This window comes from Ranitomeya imitator, chromosome 1 (genome assembly GCF_032444005.1).
Source record: "Ranitomeya imitator isolate aRanImi1 chromosome 1, aRanImi1.pri, whole genome shotgun sequence".
NCBI lineage: Eukaryota > Metazoa > Chordata > Amphibia > Anura > Dendrobatidae > Ranitomeya > Ranitomeya imitator.
Window position 1 is genome coordinate 1236855531 of NC_091282.1, and position 9636 is coordinate 1236865166.

A 9636-nucleotide genomic window follows, 5' to 3' on the forward strand; every position below is an offset into this window, starting at 1 on the left:
TAATTATGATGATTTACCAAACGACCTATAGACCTGGAGAAGGTACAGGAGGGTCTTTCAGCCACAGTGCTGTCAAAATGGTCAAAAAATGTTTGCAAGGACCTTTGTTCCTCAGGGTGTGTGCTGTTCATATCTCATCAGATGGTCCTATGTGGTTCACCTCACAATTAATGTGGACTTATAAACATACTGGAGGCAGGAAGCCATTACTCAATTGCCTCCCAAGATGTTTCATACCTGGTGATAGAACAAAGTCGACCTCACGTAGGGATAATGTGGACCAGTTCCTGGATATCAGAGGGGGTCAATCCAAAAATGAAAGGCTTATTCCCCAAAAAAGGAATATAATAGTTCAGGGCTGTACATAAAAAACATGGTGCCCCATAGCAGAAGTCCTAATTGAACCCCCCCCCAATTTTTTTTTTAAAGTTGGCGGGGTCACAGAAGAGCATATTTCACAACTTTGCAGACCTTCCAAAGTAATTTCCTCCTATTGAAGCTCCTAGATTCCTCTTTCATTGCCCCGATAAAATACGATGCAATCAAAAGTGACCCCCGAACACAGTGTAATACTCACACAGTGAATTCCTCCATAGTAGCCTCCACACGCAGTATGATGACCCTACTGTAATATATCCTCCCTGGTAAAGTATGGTGACCTCAACACAGTATAATGCCCCAACTGTGATCCCACCACAGCCCCCCCCCCACATAATATGATGTCCCCCACACAGTATAATGGTTCTCCATACAGTATAATGGCCATCACACCTCTCCACACAGTATGATGGTCCATACACAACCTTACACACAGTATTATGGCCCCAACACAACCCTCGACACAGTATGATGCCCCCACTGTTCTGAAAGGCAATTCAGTATCACAATGGACATGGAGGTCAGAGCATAAACAGTGATCTGACAATAACCCAAAATAATAGAACGAGCTCTGAGACGTGGGAACTCTGCAGACCGCAATCCCTGATCCTCTCCAAACACAACTAGAGGCAGCCGTGGATTGCGCCTAACGCTCCCTATGGAACTCTGCACAGCCTGAGAAACTAACTAGCCTGAAGATAGAAAAAATAAGCCTACCTTGCCTCAGAGAAATACCCCAAAGGAAAAGGCAGCCCCCCCCACATATAATGACTGTGAGTAAGATGAAAAGACAAACGTAGGGATGAAATAGATTCAGCAAAGTGAGGCCCGATATTCTAGACAGGACGAGGATAGGAAAGATAACTTTGCGGTCTACACAAAACCCTAAAGAAAACCACGCAAAGGGGCAAAAAGACCCTCCGTACCGAACTAACGGCACGGAGGTACACCCTTTGCGTCCCAGAGCTTCCAGCAAAACAAATAGACAAGCTGGACAGAAAAAATAGCAACAAATAGCAAAGAAGCACTTAGCTATGCAGAGCAGCAGGCCACAGGAATGATCCAGAGAAACACAAGTCCAACACTGGAACATTGACAGGAAGCATGAATCAAAGCATTAGGTGGGGTTAAGTAGAGAAGCACCTAACGACCTCACCAGATCACCTGAGGGAGGAAACTCAGAAGCAGCAGTACCAGTTTCCTCCACAAACGGAAGCTCCCAGAGAGAATCAGCCGAAGTACCACTTGTGACCACAGGAGGGAGCTCTGCCACAGAATTCACAACACCCCACATAGCCCTACAAACAGTATAATGACCCCATATAGCACACCAAACAGTATTATGGTCTATACATAGCCCTCTAAACAGTATAATGTCCCTCCACATAGCCCTCCTAACAGTATATTGTTCCCCATATAGCCCTCCTAATAGTATAATGTCCCTGCACATAGCCCTCTAAACAGTATAATGTCCCCCCACATAGCGGTCCTAACAGTATATTGTTCCCCATATAGCCCTCCTAATAGTATAATGTCCCTGCACATAGCCCTCTAAACAGTATAATGTCCCTCCACATAGCCCTCCTAACAGTATATTGTTCCCCATATAGCCCTCCTAATAGTATAATGTCCCTGAACATAGCCCTCTAAACAGTATAATGTCCCCCCACATAGCGGTCCTAACAGTATATTGTTCCCCATATAGCCCTCCTAATAGTATAATGTCCCTGCAAATAGCCCTCTAAACAGTATAATGTCCCCCCACATAGCGGTCCTAACAGTATATTGTTCCCCATATAGCCCTCCTAATAGTATAATGTCCCTGCAAATAGCCCTCTAAACAGTATAATGTCCCTCCACATAGCCCTCCTAACTATATTGTTCCCCATATAGCCCTCCTAATAGTATAATGTCCCTGCACATAGCCCTCTAAACAGTATAATGTCCCCCACATAGCCCTCCTAACAGTATATTGTTCCCCATATAGACCTCCTAATAGTATAATGTCCCTGCACATAGCCCTCTAAACAGTATAATGTCCCCCACATAGCCCTCCTAACAGTATATTGTTCCCTGCATAGCCCTCCTAATAGTATAATGGACCCCACATAGCCTTCCATATATTATAATGGGTCCCCGCAATGTACTCTTTGATTTTAAAAAAAAGTACTTGCCTCTCTTCGTCCCCTCGATATCGTGATCCCTGAGTGTCCCAGAGGTGGGACCCCCAGCAATCCGCGTTGGATAGGAGACAACTTGATTTTGGAGGCGATAACCCTTAATGGCGTTTTGATATAAGTACAAACATTATTGGGTCTCCTTCCCCATTTCCCATCCATGATCAGACCTAACCAATGGGTCACACTGTATGTAAACTATAAAGCAAACAGCTTGTAAGTGCTGCACTCCTTACCTAGTAAACAGGCTACCATTGATAGACTGCAGAGGTGGCCGGTAACCTAGGCAATGAGCCTTTTATAATAAAATTAAAAATCCCTCCAATCTTGAGAACAGAAGTAATTTTTAACAAAAAGTAAATTGCAAAGGCAGCTAGTTGAGATGACCCCTTTAAATGCACGTATATTTGTCACCATTTGCCTTTTCCAGGCTCTTTGTTTTCCTGCACGTCATTTTGATTTGGTCTGTGGTCATAAATTAGTCAAAAGCTCAGAAAAAAGGCAGATAAATCAGTTACAATGACAAACTCTCCTGCTAGATGTCAGAAGGAGCTCACTGACATATTCTCAGTTAGCTCATTCTGCAGCCAGCAATAGGCAATGCAACGCTGAGGCTACACGGTGCAAAATGTTTAATGAAACCCAATTACAAAAATGATTGTAAGCCCCAAATACACGTATTTAAGAAATACAATTCCTCCCCAGAGGCGGACGACCCTAAAAGAGCCGCTCCACCTTCTAGAGCAATGCAATCCTACACTGCTGTGGGGATGCGATTTTCAAAACACATTCTTTAAATATGTAAAATATAAGATGAAGAACAAATATAAGCAGCAGCATGAAAAAGCCATCAACCTGCAAGGGCCATGTGACTGGTGGCGGTTCAGCAACTCAACTGCAGTCCTCTTCTGACCTCTGGTGGTCACACAGTGAACTACATGCACTTACAATTCATGAGTCCTCTGCTCAGGAAAGTAACCAGAGTTCTTCAAGCCCCAGGGCAAAATTTGGACTTGAGCCCTCATCAGCATGTTGGACAGATGCATGGGCCCCTGAAAGAATGTTTTCGATCTTGGCCCCTATCCTTTAATAATGTCTCCCATCCTGTAGTAATGTCCTTCATCCTGTAATACTGCTGTCTGTCCTTGCCCCATTCTGTAATAATGTCTACCATCCAGGTCCCTTCCTGCAAAAAAAATCCCTCATTCTAGGACCCTTCCTGTAATAATGTCCCCCCGTACTGAGTTCCTTACTGTAAAATTGTCCCCTATCCTATAATAAAGTCCCCTTATGTAATAATGTCCCCATACTGTAATAATTTCTGCTGTCCTGGTCTCCATTATGAAATAATGTCCCCATCCTGTAATAAATTCCCCATCTCCTGTCCTGTGTCCCCATCCTATAGTAATATCTCCTGTCCTGGGCCCCCATTCTGTAGTAATATCTCCTGTCCTGGGCTCCCATCCTGTAGTAATATCTCCTGTCCTGGGCTCCCATCCTGTAGTAATATCTCCTGTCCTGGGCTCCCATCCTGTAGTAATATCTCCTGTCCTGTGCCCCATCCTGTAGTAATATCTCCTGTCCTGGGCCCCCATTCTGTAGTAATGTCTCCTGTCCTGGGCTCCCATCCTGTAGTAATATCTCCTGTCCTGGGCCCCCATCCTGTAGTAATGTCTCCTGTCCTGGGCTCCCATCCTGTAGTAATATCTCCTGTCCTGGGCTCCCATCCTGTAGTAATATCTCCTGTCCTGTGCCCCATCCTGTAGTAATATCTCCTGTCCTGGGCCCCCATCCTGTAGTAATATCTCCTGTCCTGGGCCCCCATCCTGTAGTAATGTCTCCTGTCCTGGGCCCCCATCCTGTAGTAATATCTCCTGTCCTGGGCCCCCATCCTGTAGTAATATCTCCTGTCCTGGGCTCCCATCCTGTAGTAATATCTCCTGTCCTGGGCTCCCATCCTGTAGTAATATCTCCTGTCCTGGGCCCCCATCCTGTAGTAATATCTCCTGTCCTGGGCCCCCATCCTGTAGTAATGTCTCCTGTCCTGGGCCCCCATCCTGTAGTAATGTCTCCTGTCCTGGGCCCCCATCCTGTAGTAATATCTCCTGTCCTGTGCCCCCATCCTGTAGTAATATCTCCTGCCCTGGGCTCCCATCCTGTAGTAATATCTCCTGTCCTGGGCCCCCATCCTGTAGTAATATCTCCTGTCCTGGGCTCCCATCCTGTAGTAATATCTCCTGTCCTGTGCCCCATCCTGTAGTAATATCTCCTGTCCTGTGCCCCATCCTGTAGTAATATCTCCTGTCCTGGGCCCCATCTTGTAGTAATATCTCCTGTCCTGTGTCCCCATCCTGTAGTAATATCTCCTGTCCTGGGCTCCCATCCTGTAGTAATGTCTCCTGTCCTGGGCTCCCATCCTGTAGTAATATCTCCTGTCCTGGGCTCCCATCCTGTAGTAATATCTCCTGTCCTGGGCTCCCATCCTGTAGTAATATCTCCTGTCCTGGGCTCCCATCCTGTAGTAATGTCTCCTGTCCTGGGCTTCCATCCTATAGTAATATCTCCTGTCCTGGGCTCCCATCCTGTAGTAATATCTCCTGTCCTGTGCCCCATCCTGTAGTAATATCTCCTGTCCTGGGCCCCCATTCTGTAGTAATATCTCCTGTCCTGGGCTCCCATCCTGTAGTAATATCTCCTGTCCTGTGCCCCATCCTGTAGTAATATCTCCTGTCCTGGGCCCCCATCCTGTAGTAATATCTCCTGTCCTGGGCCCCCATCCTGTAGTAATATCTCCTGTCCTGGGCCCCCATCCTGTAGTAATGTCTCCTGTCCTGGGCCCCCATCCTGTAGTAATATCTCCTGTCCTGGGCCCCCATCCTGTAGTAATATCTCCTGTCCTGGGCTCCCATCCTGTAGTAATATCTCCTGTCCTGGGCTCCCATCCTGTAGTAATATCTCCTGTCCTGGGCCCCCATCTTGTAGTAATATCTCCTGTCCTGGGCCCCCATCCTGTAGTAATGTCTCCTGTCCTGGGCCCCCATCCTGTAGTAATGTCTCCTGTCCTGGGCCCCCATCCTGTAGTAATATCTCCTGCCCTGGGCTCCCATCCTGTAGTAATATCTCCTGTCCTGGGCCCCCATCCTGTAGTAATATCTCCTGTCCTGGGCTCCCATCCTGTAGTAATATCTCCTGTCCTGTGCCCCATCCTGTAGTAATATCTCCTGTCCTGTGCCCCATCCTGTAGTAATATCTCCTGTCCTGGGCCCCCATCCTGTAGTAATATCTCCTGTCCTGGGCCCCATCTTGTAGTAATATCTCCTGTCCTGTGTCCCCATCCTATAGTAATATCTCCTGTCCTGGGCTCCCATCCTGTAGTAATATCTCCTGTCCTGGGCTCCCATCCTGTAGTAATATCTCCTGTCCTGGGCTTCCATCCTATAGTAATATCTCCTGTCCTGGGCTCCCATCCTGTAGTAATGTCTCCTGTCCTGGGCTCCCATCCTATAGTAATATCTCCTGTCCTGGGCCCCCATACTGTAGTAATGTCTCCTGTCCTGGGCTCCCATCCTGTAGTAATGTCTCCTGTCCTGGGCTCCCATCCTATAGTAATATCTCCTGTCCTGGGCCCCCATACTGTAGTAATGTCTCCTGTCCTGGGCTCCCATCCTGTAGTAATGTCTCCTGTCCTGGGCTCCCATCCTATAGTAATATCTCCTGTCCTGGGCTCCCATCCTGTAGTAATATTTCCTGTCCTGGGCTCCCATCCTATAGTAATATCTCCTGTCCTGGGCCCCCATACTGTAGTAATATCTCCTGTCCTGGGCTCCCATCCTGTAGTAATGTCTCCTGTCCTGGGCTCCCATCCTATAGTAATATCTCCTGTCCTGGGCCCCCATACTGTAGTAATGTCTCCTGTCCTGGGCTTCCATCCTGTAGTAATGCCTCCTGTCCTGGGCTCCCATCCTATAGTAATATCTCCTGTCCTGGGCTCCCATCCTGTAGTAATATCTCCTGTCCTGTGCCCCATCCTGTAGTAATATCTCCTGTCCTGGGCCCCCATCCTGTAGTAATATCTCCTGTCCTGGGCCCCCATCCTGTAGTAATGTCTCCTGTCCTGGGCCCCCATCCTGTAGTAATATCTCCTGTCCTGGGCCCCCATCCTGTAGTAATGTCTCCTGTCCTGGGCCCCCATCCTGTAGTAATGTCTCCTGTCCTGGGCCCCCATCCTGTTATAATGTCTCCTGTCCTGGGCCCCCATCCTGTAGTAATATCTCCTGTCCTGGGCCCCCATCCTGTAGTAATATCTCCTGTCCTGGGCTCCCATCCTGTCGTAATATCTCCTGTCCTGGGCCCCCATCTTGTAGTAATATCTCCTGTCCTGGGCCCCCATCCTGTAGTAATGTCTCCTGTCCTGGGCCCCCATCCTGTAGTAATGTCTCCTGTCCTGGGCCCCCATCCTGTAGTAATATCTCCTGTCCTGTGCCCCCATCCTGTAGTAATATCTCCTGCCCTGGGCTCCCATCCTGTAGTAATATCTCCTGTCCTGGGCCCCCATCCTGTAGTAATATCTCCTGTCCTGGGCTCCCATCCTGTAGTAATATCTCCTGTCCTGGGCCCCCATCCTGTAGTAATATCTCCTGTCCTGGGCCCCATCTTGTAGTAATATCTCCTGTCCTGTGTCCCCATCCTGTAGTAATATCTCCTGTCCTGGGCTCCCATCCTGTAGTAATATCTCCTGTCCTGGGCTCCCATCCTGTAGTAATATCTCCTGTCCTGGGCTCCCATCCTGTAGTAATATCTCCTGTCCTGGGCTCCCATCCTGTAGTAATGTCTCCTGTCCTGGGCTTCCATCCTATAGTAATATCTCCTGTCCTGGGCTCCCATCCTGTAGTAATGTCTCCTGTCCTGGGCTCCCATCCTATAGTAATATCTCCTGTCCTGGGCCCACATACTGTAGTAATGTCTCCTGTCCTGGGCTCCCATCCTGTAGTAATGTCTCCTGTCCTGGGCTCCCATCCTATAGTAATATCTCCTGTCCTGGGCCCCCATACTGTAGTAATGTCTCCTGTCCTGGGCTCCCATCCTGTAGTAATGTCTCCTGTCCTGGGCTCCCATCCTATAGTAATATCTCCTGTCCTGGGCTCCCATCCTGTAGTAATATCTCCTGTCCTGGGCTCCCATCCTGTAGTAATGTCTCCTGTCCTGGGCTCCCATCCTATAGTAATATCTCCTGTCCTGGGCCCCCATACTGTAGTAATGTCTCCTGTCCTGGGCTTCCATCCTGTAGTAATATCTCCTGTCCTGGGCTCCCATCCTGTAGTAATGCCTCCTGTCCTGGGCTCCCATCCTATAGTAATATCTCCTGTCCTGGGCCCCCATACTGTAGTAATGTCTCCTGTCCTGGGCTTCCATCCTGTAGTAATGCCTCCTGTCCTGGGCTCCCATCCTATAGTAATATCTCCTGTCCTGGGCTTCCATCCTGTAGTAATGTCTCCTGTCCTGTGCTTCCATCCTGTAGTAATATCTCAAGTCCTGGGCTTCCATCCTGTAGTAATGTCTCCTGTTCTGGGCTTCCATCCTGTAGTAATATCTCCTGTCCTGGGCCCCCATTCTGTAGTAATATCTCCTGTCCTGGGCTCCCATCCTGTAGTAATGTCTCCTGTCCTGGGCTCCCATCCTGTAGTAATATCACCTGTCCTGGACTCCCATCCTGTAGTAATGTCTCCTGTCCTGGGCTCCCATCCTGTAGTAATGTCTCCTGTCCTGGGCCCCCATTCTGTAGTAATATCTCCTGTCCTGTGCTCCCATCCTGTAGTAATGTCTCCTGTCCTGTGCCCCATCCTGTAGTAATGTCTCCTGTCCTGGGCCCCCATCCTGTTGTAATGTCTCCTGTCCTGTGCTCCCATCCTGTAGTAATGTCTCCTGTCCTGTGCCCCATCCTGTAGTAATGTCTCCTGTCCTGGGCTCCCATCCTGTAGTAATGTCTCCTGTCCTGGGCCCCCATTCTGTAGTAATATCTCCTGTCCTGGGCCCCCATTCTGTAGTAATATCTCCTGTCCTGGGCTCCCATCCTGTAGTAATGTCTCCTGTCCTGGGCTCCCATCCTGTAGTAATGTCTCCTGTCCTGGGCTCCCATCCTGTAGTAATGTCTCCTGTCCTGGGCCCCCATTCTGTAGTAATATCTCCTGTCCTGGGCCCCCATTCTGTAGTAATATCGCCTGTCCTGGGCTCCCATCCTGTAGTAATATCTCCTGTCCTGGGCCCCCATCCTGTAGTAATGTCTCCTGTCCTGGGCTCCCATCCTGTAGTAATGTCTCCTGTCCTGGGCTCCCATCCTGTAGTAATATCTTTTGTCCTGGGCCCCCATCCTGTAGTAATATCTCCTGTCCTGTGCTCCCATTCTGTAGTAATATCTCCTGTCCTTGGCTCGCATCCTGTAGTAATGTCTCCTGTCCTGGTCTCCCGTCCTATAGTAATGTCTCCTGTCCTTGGCTCCCATCCTGTAGTAATATCTCCTGTCCTGGGCCCCCATCCTGTAGTAATATCTTCTGTCCTGTGCCCCCATCCTGCAGTAATGTCTCCTGTCCTGTGCCCCCATCCTGCAGTAATGTCTCCTGTCCTGTGCCCCCATCCTGTAGTAATATCTCCTGTCCTGTGCCCCCATCCTGTAGTAATATCTCCTGTCCTGGGCTCCCATCCTGCAGTAATATCTCCTGTCCTGGGCTCCCATCCTGTAGTAATGTCTCCTGTCCTGGGCTCCCATCCTGTAGTAATGTCTCCTTTCCTGGGCTCCCATCCTGTAGTAATGTCTCCTGTCCTGGGCTCCCATCCTGTAGTAATGTTTCTAGTCCTGGGCTTCCATCCAGAAATAACGTCTCCTGTCTTGGGCTCTTATCCTATAATAATGTCCCCAATTTTGGCTGCTTTCTTTAATAATGTCCCCTGCTGCGCTTCCTCTTACGATTCCTTTTTCCCATCTATGTTCCCATGGTGATCAGCGTCCTCTACCTGCTCCATAGCCAGTACAGGGGGGCGACAGCAGGTCAATGTCAGCTGTTGGCTCCTGATTGGCTGACAGAAT